The sequence below is a fragment of the Octodon degus genome, unplaced genomic scaffold (assembly GCF_000260255.1).
Source record: "Octodon degus isolate 3935 unplaced genomic scaffold, OctDeg1.0 scaffold00113, whole genome shotgun sequence".
In the NCBI taxonomy this organism is placed as follows: Eukaryota; Metazoa; Chordata; class Mammalia; order Rodentia; family Octodontidae; genus Octodon; species Octodon degus.
This window is the reverse complement of record NW_004524689.1, coordinates 5,661,631-5,674,884: the sequence shown is the minus strand read 5'-3', so window position 1 is coordinate 5,674,884 and position 13,254 is coordinate 5,661,631. Positions and strand designations below refer to the sequence as shown.

Sequence of the window (13,254 nt, the reverse complement as noted above, 5' to 3'; positions counted from 1 at the left end):
AACCAGGGATTGAATTTAGGTGCTTGCGCTTGCCAGGCAAGTGCTTATTCCACTAAGCCATCTCTCCGGCTGATCTTTCCCCCATTTTTGGCTGGTCTTGAACATGTAGTGATCCTTCTGCTTCAGCCTGTCAAGTACAGGGATTATAGGCATGTGCCATGCCTGCTTGGAAGGATTTATTAACCATAATCACTGTTAACCTTTGGCTCCTATGCTAAATAGAGAAGGAAGAAAAGACTTCCTGGAAATGAAAAGAAACCCAACATGAATCAGAAACATTAAATAAAGATAGTGATATGTCAGTTTAAACACCCAGTAAGAGAAAGTGGATATTTGAATTATGGCCTATCTATACTTTTTTTGGTGGAACCGGGGATTGAACTCAGGCCCTTGCACTTGCCAGGGAAGCGCTTATTCCACTGAGCCATCTCCCCGGCCCAAAAATCATTATTATAAATGAAGTATAATAATGGCTTGTGAGGGCTGGAGAGATGGCTCAGTGGTCTAAAGCACCTACTTGGAACAGGCTTGGCAAAGCACAGGACTGCGGTTCAATCCCCCAGCACCACATGCCAGCCAGCCCCGCCCCCTGGTGGGCTGAGCTGGCCACACACACACACACACACACACTAAATGTTAAAAAAAAAACCAATGGCTTGTGATACAATAGTGGAGTTCTTGTATAGTATGGGTCAGGTCCTGGATTCCATTCTCTGCACTGAAAGAAAAGTCATGATGCAAAAATACCACTAAAACTATATGGAAGAAACTGAATGCCAGAGTGTTCATACAGTATGATCCCAGTAAAGCACCTCCATTTGTTTGACAGAGACCAAGGAAAAAGATGAGGAAAAATACAGCCAACATTAATAGTGCTAACTGCTGGATGATTCCCTTTCTTTATTATTGTTCTGCTGCTACAGGAATTATGTACTCGTTGCAGATTTCAAGCACTGTACGGTAAAAGTGAAAAGACTGAGGCTTACAGTACTGTGTTTGATTTAACTGCTGCTTAATAGCTGGTGAGTGCTAAGGGTAGGATTGGAGCCAAATCCTGATCCTCTGTGTTCAACTCTGAGTCTTGACTGTCGTCTTCCTTCTTGAGGTAACTTCTGACTGGGTGTGGTATGCACACCTAAAATTAAGGTATTCAGGAGATCCAGGCAGGAGGTTTGCAAGTTTGAGCTCAGCCTGGACAATTTACTTGTGAGATTCTTAGAATAAAATTTTCAAAAGGCTGATGATATAGCTCAGTGTGAAGGTCCCAAGTTCAACTCCTAGCATGCCCTGCACTCCCCAAAGTGTCTTCTGTGAAAGGCTTCCTTCCAGCCCTTTGTCCCTCTGTTAGCCAGAGTGCTTGCCTGAGGTGTGGTGCTGCACACCTGTAATCCCAGCATATAGGCTGAGGGAGGATGATTACTTTGAGTCTCAGGCCAACCTGAACTGCATAGCAAAACACTTTCTCTAAAAGAAACCTCCCCCCTAAAGAAGCCCCCAAAATTCTTATGGTTTGTGTCTAGTTGTTCCCCCAAAGCCTCATGTAGTCACTGGAGTGGATTTCTAGAGTTTATGATTAATTCATGATCCAATGTTGAGATTATGGGTGTGAGTGCTATTCCTGTGGCAGATAGCCAGAAGGCAACATACGGAAGGGAAAGAGGCTGGCCTGTGCTGCTGCCACTGCTCTTCCCCTTTGGCTCTTACTGTTTTCCACCTCCATGAACTGCTGCCCTCTGCCATGTGCCACTCTGCCTTGGAGCCAGTTGAATATGGACTGAAACCTCCATAAACTATGAGCTAAATAAACCTTTCCTTCCTTAATTTTGGGTGTTGGATATTTTGTTCCAGCCACAAGAAAAAAATAACAGGCAATTCTTGTCAGTCTTGTCAATCAAGAACAGCTGATATTCCTGCAGAAGCTCTGTGGACTTGAGTGGATGGTTTGTTCCATGGTCTTTAGGTTCTATAATGAGATTGGAGCTATAATGAAAAGTTTTGCTTTTTAAATTGTCTAGGAAGGAAGGGGAAGAAATTGGTTATTTCAAATACAGAACTCTACCCCCAAGCTGTTTTTGTTCTTCCATTAAAATAGTGTTGTAAGAATATATTTACCTATGGTAATGATTTCTGATTAAGAAATTAAAATATTACAAACAAGTATATAATGAAAAGAGCTTCATCCCCGTCCCAGAAGCATCCACACATGTTGATATTACAAGTTCTAAACGTACTGTTCTTGTTATGGCATGTTTTGGTCTTTATTTGGGCTGTGGGTTAATAAAGAAAACATATCTTTATTCACGCCTTTATTGATGAATATTTTGGTTTTGGCGAGTTTTTGTTGTTAGTATAAGTAGTATTACAAAGAGTATCTGTGGACATAGCTCATAAATTGCTTTCCTTCTTGTTTATAAAGTATCTGTGGGAGCCAGGGAGGGTGACTGCAGGCTCGGGTGGAAGGGCTGACTGTGGGAGCCCTGCCGGCGCTCCTCAGCCAGGACTCTTTCTCAGAGTGAAAATTAGAGAAAGGACTGGTGAGTAACTCAGTTTTCACCACCCAGCCTCCCCATTCAAACCACACCAAACCAGCCAACCAAGTGGTTGCAGGGTAGGTTTCTAGGTAGAGGCTTTCTGGGTCTCAGTGTTGTATTATTGAAAGTTCTACTGATGAAATAATTAAACAGATCAGGTTTCAGTGAAGATACCTGACATTGTCGAAAAATCAGTTAATAGATACTTTTAAACATTAAAAAACCTATCCTAAAAATGAAGAGGGAAAATTCTTTAGGAATTCCTGCTCCTTCTAGCTGTTCCTACAGATACTAGAGCAGAGGAGAGGTGCTGTGGAAGCTGTGTGCTGGACACTGAGAGTGAGAATAATAAATACTGTAGTGTGTTGGCAGGAAGAGGCTGCAGGGTCATGGCAGTGCATGGCCAGTGGGCCGGGAGGTTAGGAGCAATGGCCTTCTGTGGGGAGGTTTTTTTTTTTTTTTTTTTTTTTGGTGGAACCGGGGATTGAACTCACAGCCTTGCGCTTGCCAGGGAAGCACTTATTCCACTGAGCCATCTCCCCGGCCCTGTGGGGAGGGTTTTATGGTGACTCATGATGCTGGGTTGTGAAGGTTGGGGGCTAGGATAAGTAACGAATATAAGTCACATTAGCAAGTAGGAAACATTTTAATTTTAGAGTATTAATTAGAGGTTATACATAAAAATGTAAGAATAGATAAGTGCTGTATGAGGTCTTCATATGATTTTTTTTTTTTTTCCCAAACCAGGGATTGAACTCAGGCCCTTGTACTTGCCAGGGAAGCGCTTATTCCACTGAGCCAACTCCCCAGCCCTTGTACTGTGCATTTGAAACATTGCTTGAGTGAGCTTCTCAATTGTGTGTGCTGTATTCAAAGTCATATTTACAACAGACTCATTAGATGAGCTACTGAGCATTTAAAAATAGCTGTTTAGAAACAGTGGTGTAGCAGATGGCTGCTGGTCTTCAACTGCATCAGTAGTGACTTGTGTGCCTTTGAATAAAATGGTAGTTGAAGTCACACCCTTTGATAGTCTCCAGGATTTCTTTTTTGGGCCAATTTGTGGTCTGCGCAAGGAGTGGAAGCAATTTACTAGGTTCTTTTTATATGGCAGTCTCTCATAAATGAGGTGGAAAATTTCTATTGATTTATCATTGGAAAGTGTTTTACTCACGAATGTTTGTCATTTGAAGCATTTAAAAATGTTACATATGGCTAACACTTTATATAGCTGGTATAATATTGGCAAATGTTTTGCAACTATGTTTTTGGTTATTACCAACCAGCAAGAACAAAAAGCTTTAATACCCAAATCTGTTCTCTTTAATGATGCTGTTTTCCTGTGACAAAAATTCAGTAGGTTTTAAAGAATAGAAACCTTATTTTTTCTTGCTACACATATTGCTATTTGCTTAAGATGAAGTTTTCACAAATTAATGAGACACGTAGGAAGATATTTTGAAATATTATCCAGAAATTTTATTTATTTTGTGTGTACGCACGTGTGTGCTTGTTGTTGGGGGAAGGGTTGAATCTAACAAGTGCATTTGTTTTTTAACTGAATTTATATAGAAAAACTTGTATTTAGATGGAACCTTTTAAGCAATATATTTTTTAAAACATTTCTTTTGATTTTCAGTTTTGAGTTCTTACTGTTTTTTTGGTGAGAGAGATAATAATTTTGGAAATTATACAGTGGGGTTCTTCCCTTAGTGTTCATTTTTTGTCTACCCATCTGTTCACTTCTCTCTTCATAGGCTGTGCTCTTTCTACAGAGTGTAATTTGTACATCAAACAGGCATGGGGAAATGCAATGTACACCTTTCTCAATATGTTAGATGTTCATGGGGGGAGTGGTATCTGTTTCTCTCTCTCTCTCTCTCTCTCTCTCTCTCTCTCTCTCTCTCTCTCTCTCTCTCATTTGGTACAGGGTCTCACTACGTAGCTTGGGCTCATAGTGATCCTCCTGTTTTTAGCCTCCCAAACGCTGGGATTACAGGTGCGCGCCACCATGTCCAATTTCATTTGCCTTTTCAGCGCCCTGGGGGGTGGGGCTGGCACAGCATACTGGGGATCAAACCCTGGCCTCTGCATGTTGCCTAAGCAGGCGCTTTAGTCCACTGAGCTACCTGGCCAGCCCTTAAGATTTATTTGTAAGTATGTTGTGGGTAGGAGTAGTTTTGATTCCTGAATGGAAAAGAACAAAAAGAATTGAAAAATGTTATCATTATACAGTCTGACTTTTTTGTTTTTAAAGGAAATTTTATGTTTTTTTGGTTTCTCCAGACAGTTTAGTATTACAGAAACATTTTTTTTTTTTAAATTGGACAGGTAGTGTTTTATTTGTATGTGATACATTAAAACTTTAAGTCAGGTGTGGTGGTGCATACCTATAATCTCAGCACTTTGGAGGCGAAGGATTGGTTGAGTTTGAGGCCAGCTTGAGTTGAACTGCATAGTGAAATCCTGTCTCAAGAAGACCAAAACCAAACCACAACATTGAAAAAGTTATTCTACTAAGATAGGCTTTATTTTCAGGATACTTTTGCATTTACAGAAAAAATGAATAAAAAATATGGTTTGTATCTAGGTGTACCCCAAAGCCTTATGTAGTCACTGGAGTGGGTGTCTAGATTTTGTGATTAATTCATGATCCAATGCTGGGTTTATGGGTGTGAGTGCTACACCCCAGATAGCCTGAGTGCAGTATAAGGAAGGGAGAGAGGCTTGCTTGCATCCTCTGCTGCTCCACCACTGCTCTTCCCTTCTGGGTCTTGCTGTCTTGCTGTCTTCTGCTGCCATGAACTGCTGCCCTGTTATGCCTTGGAGCCAGCCAAGTATGGACTGAAACCTCCATAATCTGTGAACTAAATAAACCTCTCCTTCGTTGCGTGTTTTTTTCCCAGCCACAGGGGAAAAGCGAGATAGAAAGTATAGTTTCTAGATGTTTCTTCATCCCCAGGCCCTTGGTTATTAGCACCTTACCATAGTGTCCTACTCTATCACTATTATTGAAGCAGCGTTGAGATACATGATTTATAACTACAATCTGTAATATTTTTTTTTCTTTTTCTTTTTCTTTTTAGTTTTTTCCAGAACCAGGGATTGAACTCAGGTCCTTGCGCTTGCCAGGGAAGCACTTATTCTACTGAGCCATCTCCCTGGCCCTGTAGTTTATATTAAGATTCACTCTGCATTATATGTTCCATGGACTTTGACAGATATTTGATGACATGTATACTTCATTATAATATTATATAGAAGTTTTATGTTTTATACATATCTTGTGTTCCACCTGTTTATTGTCTTCTTTTTTACCTCAAGCTACAGGTAACCACTGATGGTTTTTTTTTTTTCCATCCCCCCCCTCCCCCCAACCGGGGATTGAACTCAGGCACTTGCGCTTGCCAGGGAAGCGCATATTCCACTGAACCATCTCCCCGGCCCCCCCTTTTTAAATTTTTATTTATTTATTTATTTGTGTGTGTGTGTGTGTGTGTGTGGGCGGCTCAGCCCCACCAGGGGCGGGGCTGGCTGGCATGTGGTGCTGAGGGATTGAACCGCGGTCCCTGTGCTTTGCTAACCTTGTTTTAAGTAGATGCTTTAGACCACTGAGCCATCTCACCAGCCCAAAGTGTTTTTTTTTTTTTTTTTTTTTTTTGGTCAGAACCGGGGATTGAACTCAGACCCTTGTGCTTGCCAGGCAAGCACTTATTATACTGAGCCATCTCCTCAGCCCCCACTGATGTTTTTAATGTCTCTATAGTTATGTTTTTCTAGATGTCATGTAATTGGACTCAGGGAGATGTAATCTTTTCAGGTTGTCTTTTTTCTGTTAGTATTGTGTATGAAAGATTATTTCATGTTCCCCTTTCTTCCTTCTCCTGTGATACTGGAACTAAGGTTCTCAAACATAGGAGGCTGGTGCTGTAACATTGAGGAACATCCCCAGCCTCTCCCTCCCTCCTTCTTTCTTAAAATTTTTAAAATAACACCTCATTTGCCCAGGGTAGTCTTGTACCTGAGATCCTCATGGCTCAGCCTCCTGAGGAGCTGGAATTACAGGCATGTGCCATTGTCTCCACTCTTTCATGTCTCCTTGTGACATAATAGCCCACTCCTTGTTATTGCTGACACTGCTGGGTGGATGTTCTATAGTTTACTGTGTCCACTGACTTACTGAAGGACATTTTGGTTGCGTCCACATTTGGCTCATTATGAGTAGAATTGCTACAAACATTATGTGCAGGTTTTTGTGTGGAGATTTAAGTTTTAAGCTCTTTTAGGTAAATACCAGGGGATTTAATTGTTCTGTCACATGTAAGAGTTTGTTTAGTTTTCTGAGAAACTGTCATGCTGTCTTCCAAAGTGTCTGCACCATTTTGCATTTTCACTAGCAATGAATGTTTCTTGCTCCACGTCTTTGTAGCATTTGGTGTTGTGGATTTGAGCCCCTTTTAGCTGTTTAAAATCATTTTTATCTGACTACTTACTCATTTCTTGTCAGATGTGTTAGCAATTTTGATTTTTCTGTACTATTTACTTTTACTATTTTTTTTAAACATTTATTGTGTGTGTGTGTGTGTGTGTGTGTGTGTGGCCAGCTCAGCCCACCAGGGGGTGCGGCTGGCTGGCATGTGGTGCTGGGGGATCGAACTGCGGTCCCTGTGCTTTTCCAAGCTTGTTCCAAATAGGTGCTTTAGACTACTGAGCCATCTCTCCAGCCCCTGTACTATTTACTTTAGAGGAAATGAGAACCGTACATTTTGTGCATTATATGTGCCACATTCTCCATTCTGAGATGAGAATGAGAGAATATATAGTTATACATTTAAAAGAAATAATAAGATACTTTTTTTTTTTTTTTTGCTTTGAGTGCCTTCAGGGCAGGTTTGGCTGGCTTGAGTTCTGGGCATCAAACCACAGCAACCTGAGCCTGACTGCTTTGTTGGAGCAGCCACTTAAAGAACTGAGCTAAGAGGCAGGCCCTCCAAAGTTGATTTGCCTCTTCATCAAATACATCCTTTTTTTTTTTTTATTTTTCTTTTGGTGGAACCAGGGTTTGAACTCAGACCCTTGTGTTTGCCAGGCAAGCACTTATTCTACTGAGCCATCTCCCCAGCCCCAGTACCTCCCTTTCTGAAATAGAATCTTGCTATAATTGTCCAGATTGGCTTGACTCTGATCTTGCTTCAGCCTCCCAATTGCTGGGATTATAGGTGATGGCAGAATTTCTGGGTTTTGATCAAATAGTTTTAGTGAGAATAATTCTCTTGCAGTGATGTTAGATTAGGGTTCATGTAGTGCTCGCTTTGGCAGCACATATACTAAAATTGGAAAGATACAGAGATTAGCATGGCCCCTGCACAAGGTTATAGTTCATGTACAAATTGCTATTAATTTGTTATCAATTCCTGGTAGGTATAATTTTCTTCCAGTTTTTCTGTATTTTTCAAAAAATTTCCTAGTATAAAAGAAGACACTGTACTTTTTTTAAACTTTATTTTTTAATGTATTGCAGGGCCTCACTACACAGCTGAGACTCATGGTGATCCACCTGGTTTCAGCCTCCCTAGCACTGGGATTATAGGCATGTACCACCATACTTGGAATCTGGCTTGCTCATCCTGCCCTGGGGATGGTGGCCTGTGATGCTGGGGATCAAAGCATGGTCCCTGTGCTTGCCTAAGCTTGCCTATGGTGGTGCTTTAGTCGGCTGAGCTATGTCACCGGCCCCATGAACTTAAATTTTTAAGGCTACTAAGGCTACTAAGGTCTTTGTTGGCTAGGTATACATAGATATTAAAAAAAAAAAAAAAAACAACCCTCTATTTTCTTTTTTTTTAGAACCATTTGTTTGAATGAACAAGGGATTCACAAATGAGCAAGATATCTTGTCTGTGACGTTTATAGTTTGTCTAATTATAATAGCAGTAGCTATTACGTATGTCTAAGAGGAGGTTAGAACCATGTCCTGACTGTGAATTTAGAATGTTTTGACTTTTATGTACTAGCTACTCATTGAAACTTAACACCAGAGGTACTGTGCTCTATTAGTTCCCAAAAACTGTGGTATGGAGATGGTTTGGATAGGCTCTCCTGATGGTTATGTGGTTCATTAATTCCTGCCAGGGATTTTTAGACTCATAGTGATCTTCCTGTTTCAGTCTTCCCAGTGCTGGGTTTACACATGTGAGCCACCATGCCCAGGGGAGGGGCCTGGACCCCACTGTGGGGCGTGTGGTGTGGTCTTAATTTTATCAAGGATTCCTTGTGAGTATTGTATGCCATGATCTTTCCCCTAGAGTCTGCAATTGAGGGGCACAGAGGCACAGTACTCAATGGCAGTTGAAACACCTGCCGCCCCTTTGCGGCCCTATCATTAAGAACCACTATTCATGTAAGCCTTGGGCCGGGGAGATGGCTCAGTAGAATAAGCGCTTGCCTGGCAAGCGCAGAGGCCTGAGTTCAATCCCTGGTTCCGCCAAAAAACCAAAACAACAACAACAAAAACAACAAAGTAAGCCCTGAGTCTCAGTGAGTTAGTAGGGAGGTGGTTAAGTTCTGCATTGGGCTTGTTGGATTGTACTGCTCAGTGGTCATGGCTTGTGTAGAGCCTTGGTGACATGCTTGTACGTACTGCTGTTATGCAAGTGTGCTGCGTGCCTTGTTGGACTTTTCTTTTCCTGAGGCTCTGGAGGAGAAACTTTGCTCAGCTCTTGGTGCTGGGAGAAACTCACCTCCCGGAGCATGTGGTTTGTTTTAAACTTAAAGATTTAGAGTCTTGCAACTGATCACATTTCCTTTGCTTCTTTTAATTACTAGCTTGTAAAATTTTGGCCACACCCAACACAAAGTATAAAATGAATGTGATAGTTCATACACTTTATGAACTACTTCATTCATAGTTTCATCTTTGCTGTATAATTTCCTTGTATCCCAAGAAAAGAGAAGTACAATATGGTAAGGAGGAGAGGCTTTGTAGCCTGTGTGACCCGACGAAAACCATGTGTACTCAGGATCCTCTTCTGGAAATTGTTGTTCCCTCTTGTGGCCTTACTGAGAGACTACAGTAGAAGCTCTTAGAGCTGTACCTGGTACAGGTGAATGTTGAATAGACTCAGCTATTGTTGTCATCCTTGTACTCTTTATTTTATTCTTTTGTGGCGGAACCAGGGATTGAACTCAGGCCCTTGCGCTGATTAGATAAGTGTAAAATTTCCTCGAAGTACCATAATCGTAAGAAATGTGATACTATCTTATTTAGTACCCAAGATATTTTTACCCTTTCATTTTGGTTGAGATACTGGTTTGGAGTTACTTGTAACTTTATATCAAAGAAGATTGCTGTTCATTTTAGTCAAGGTGATTTGAAGCCCTTTTTTCAACTAGATGTAACTTGGAATGTAAGGAGGTAGAAACGGGCCAGATGTGGTGGTGCACAGTGGGAGGCTGAGGAGCGCAAGTTTTGAGTTCTGCTGGGGTAACTTAGACCCCTTTTCAAAATAGAAATGGGAGAGAGAGCAAGCTGAGCACCTTTCTCCTACCAAGGGGGGGAAAATTAGTTTTTCTTTTTAAAAGCAGTTAATAGAGGGAAAAACTTATAACCCAAATATCAAACTCTGTCTTTCATTCTGAAAGAATTCAGGATCTCTGCCAAGTTTATAAGCCATTAGAGCATACTATACTGTTTATTCTCCACATCCCAGTGACACTTTAAAAAAAAATTCATGATACCTTATAAATTATTTAAGATTAAAATCTTATTTGAAAAGCTTTTTGAAATAAACTACTCATAAAAATTCATTCTCAAAATGTACATACTAGTGATTTTTTAGTACATCTACAGAGTTGGGCAAGCACCATAATACTGTGAGTAGATTTTTATATTGCAGTATCTTGCAGTTAAATGAATGCTCTCAGATGACCTGTCTATACAGATTTGTACTTGTATGACTAAGAATCTGGCTAAAGTAGTGCTTTACTATTTCAGTAAATAATTTGCCTAAAACCTTCAAACCTAGTTTTTATTTAGAGTGGTTTGACATAAGGGAATCAATTCCAGCCTAAGATTATTAAAGCCTTCAGTGACTGATAACTCCCTTCGAGGTATAAATATTGTGAAAATGGGGTACAGTCTTCTTTAGCGTATTATCTAGAGGAACTGCAGCTTCCCCCTAGCATTTTGTATACATTTGGTTTACTCCAAATATGGGAGACACTTGTTATGAGAAAGGCAGTTCAGCCTTTGTTTCTCATCAGGAGAGTTTCTGTGTTGATTCTCTGTTGATTTATAAAATTCAAGAGTGACCATAAGTCTGCTGCGCAGTCAAACTTTATTTTCCTAGTCCATTTACTTGCCCAGTTTCTTTGGTGATTTTACTTTCTTGTTTTCCTTGCTGGGCCTCCTGTTCAAGTGGAAATATGAAAGCAGGCCAAAACAGCTTCAAGTCCTACCTCACCTTACAGCAGACTCTGTCTTCTCAGCTGCTTGTATACAGACAGAGATTTTCCAGGCACCACCCACTGATATAACTTGTTTCTTTTTTCCCCATTCCCCTATCTTCCCTACAACCCCTTCTCCCCTATGTTTGTTATTGAAAATTAGAAAAAATCTTTTTTTTTCCTGTAAAGCTCTATTCCGGTGGGGCTCAGTCCTTCTTGGCAGCTGCCTTCCTCATGGCGGCCAGCACGTTGCTCGGCTCCTCACGCTTCCTCTTGGCGCGGATGTGCATCCCCACCCTTTTCTTGATGAACTTGAGGGCGCGCTTGTCCTTGGAGACCTTGAGCAGCTCCATGGCGGGCCGCTCGTAGGGGGCGAAGCCGCACACCTCCCGGATCACGTCCTGCAGGAACTTGGTGTGTTTGGTCAGGCGTCCGCGACGACAGCTGTGCCTCAGTTTGCGCACATTCTTAGTCACCTTGTGGCCCTTGTTGGGGCCCACGGCCATGGGATAGTGGAAGGCCATGGCTGTTATTCTTCGATGATTGCTGTGGCGGAAGCTGAAAATTTATTTTAAAATTTTTTGTTCACTATGGATTTAGCAAATAGTTTTATTTTATTTTATTGTTTTAGGTAAGAGTCTACAGGGTGTTCAGGGTCTCACTACTAGATCAGATGCCCGTTTGAAGCCTCCCAAGAGCTGGGATTAACGCCACTATGCCCAGTCTCAATTGCCGGGGTTGGGGCCAGCTCCCCATTCCCGAGGATTAAACCCTGGTGCCTGTAGGTGCTTTAATCTGCTGAGCTGTTTGGTTGGCCCTAAATAATTTTATTTAAAAAGCCTTTTTAAGTGTAGTAGAAAAGACTGAATCAAGAAATGTATAGGGGCTGGTGAGATGGCTCAGTGTTCTAAAGCACCTACTTAGAACAAGCTTAGTAAAGCTCAGGGACCGCAGTTCAATCCCCCAGCACCACATGCCAGCCAGTCCCGCCCCCTGGTGGGCTGAGCTGCCCCCCCCAAACAAACAAATAAAATTTTTTTAAAAAAAGGAAAGTAAAAGTTCCTCTCTGTGTTAAGGTCAAATTAACCCTCTTGAAATCCAAACTTAATATGTAGAGTTTCTGAATATCTCCTCCAGAAATGCTCAGCAGGCCCCATAGCTTCAGAAGGGTTGATGTAGCTTTCTTTATAGTGGGTAGTAAGTTTACTGTCTGCTTAATATGTATCAGTAAGTTATAAAGTTTCATTTGTTTTACTTGCCCATGAAACACTAAGTATCTTATGCTTATAAATTAATGTATGTTAATAGTTTACAGTCCAGTATGTGGATACTGTAAGCAGCCCTGTTGGATGGGAAAAATACATTTAATTTAGTACTAGATTACAAAGATCAAAGGAATTTGTAATGATACTTGTCTTTTTTTGGAACTAGGCAACAGAACAATCTTGTTTTGCTTGCTTGGTTGCTTGCTTGGTTGCAAAGGTCCTGCTGTATAAATCAGGCTGGTCCTGAACTCTCTTTGTAGCCCAGGCTGGCCTTGAACTTGGAGTGATCCTCCTCTCAGTCTCCCGAGCACTGGGTTACAGGTGGGTGTCACCACTCCCAACCAGTTTTATGTGTGCTGGTATTGTAGAGGAAATTGGAGCGACCTGACCATGCCAAGATAATGTCGTTGTTCCGTGAAAAACTTGGTTGGTATTTTGTAGATAGGCATGGAGGGAACAACTGATATGAAATAAATTTTTACTTTTGAAGTATTAAAACTTTCCTTATGCATCTAAGTGGTTTAAAGTAGGACCTGTCTGTGATAGTCATTTGTACAAGATCATTATGGGTAGAGCTGTGATAACTTGGACTTAATTTTTCTTTTGGTACCAGGAATTGAACTCTTGGCCTCATGCTTGCAGGGCAGGTGCTGTGCCACTGAGCTACATCCCCGTCCATGATGGATTAAGATGGAGACAGTCTTTGGTTTACAAGTCTGACAATACTGTCTCTCTTTGTGTAATACTAAAACATTCTAACCTTAATCTCAGCAGGAACTTTTGATGTAGGATCAGAGTAAATTTACTATGCACAGGAGGGGAAATAGCACTCTGTGAGTCAGTATCCACCAACTGCTGGGAGGGTTTCCTTGTCTGGGGCTGCCTGAACATCACACCTTCCGGACCTGTTGCCATGGGAGGGAAATATCAAACTGACATGGACCAGTGAGATAGATACCCACAGATCGGATCAAATGTGATTGATGTTTGCTTGTGGAGGAGGAAGAGGAACC

General features: G+C 41.3%; 1 protein-coding gene and 1 non-coding gene across 6 annotated transcripts in view; both read left to right on the top strand.

Moving 5' to 3' along the window:
- The window catches only part of Rere (arginine-glutamic acid dipeptide repeats), a 451,075-nt gene that overhangs the window by 122,791 nt on the left and 315,030 nt on the right, over positions 1 to 13,254 (top strand). The gene's annotated exons all lie outside the window — the stretch shown is intronic.
- LOC111812145 lies at positions 7,835 to 7,936 on the top strand. The gene has a single exon (XR_002817728.1). It is a non-coding gene; the product is annotated as a U6 spliceosomal RNA (small nuclear RNA).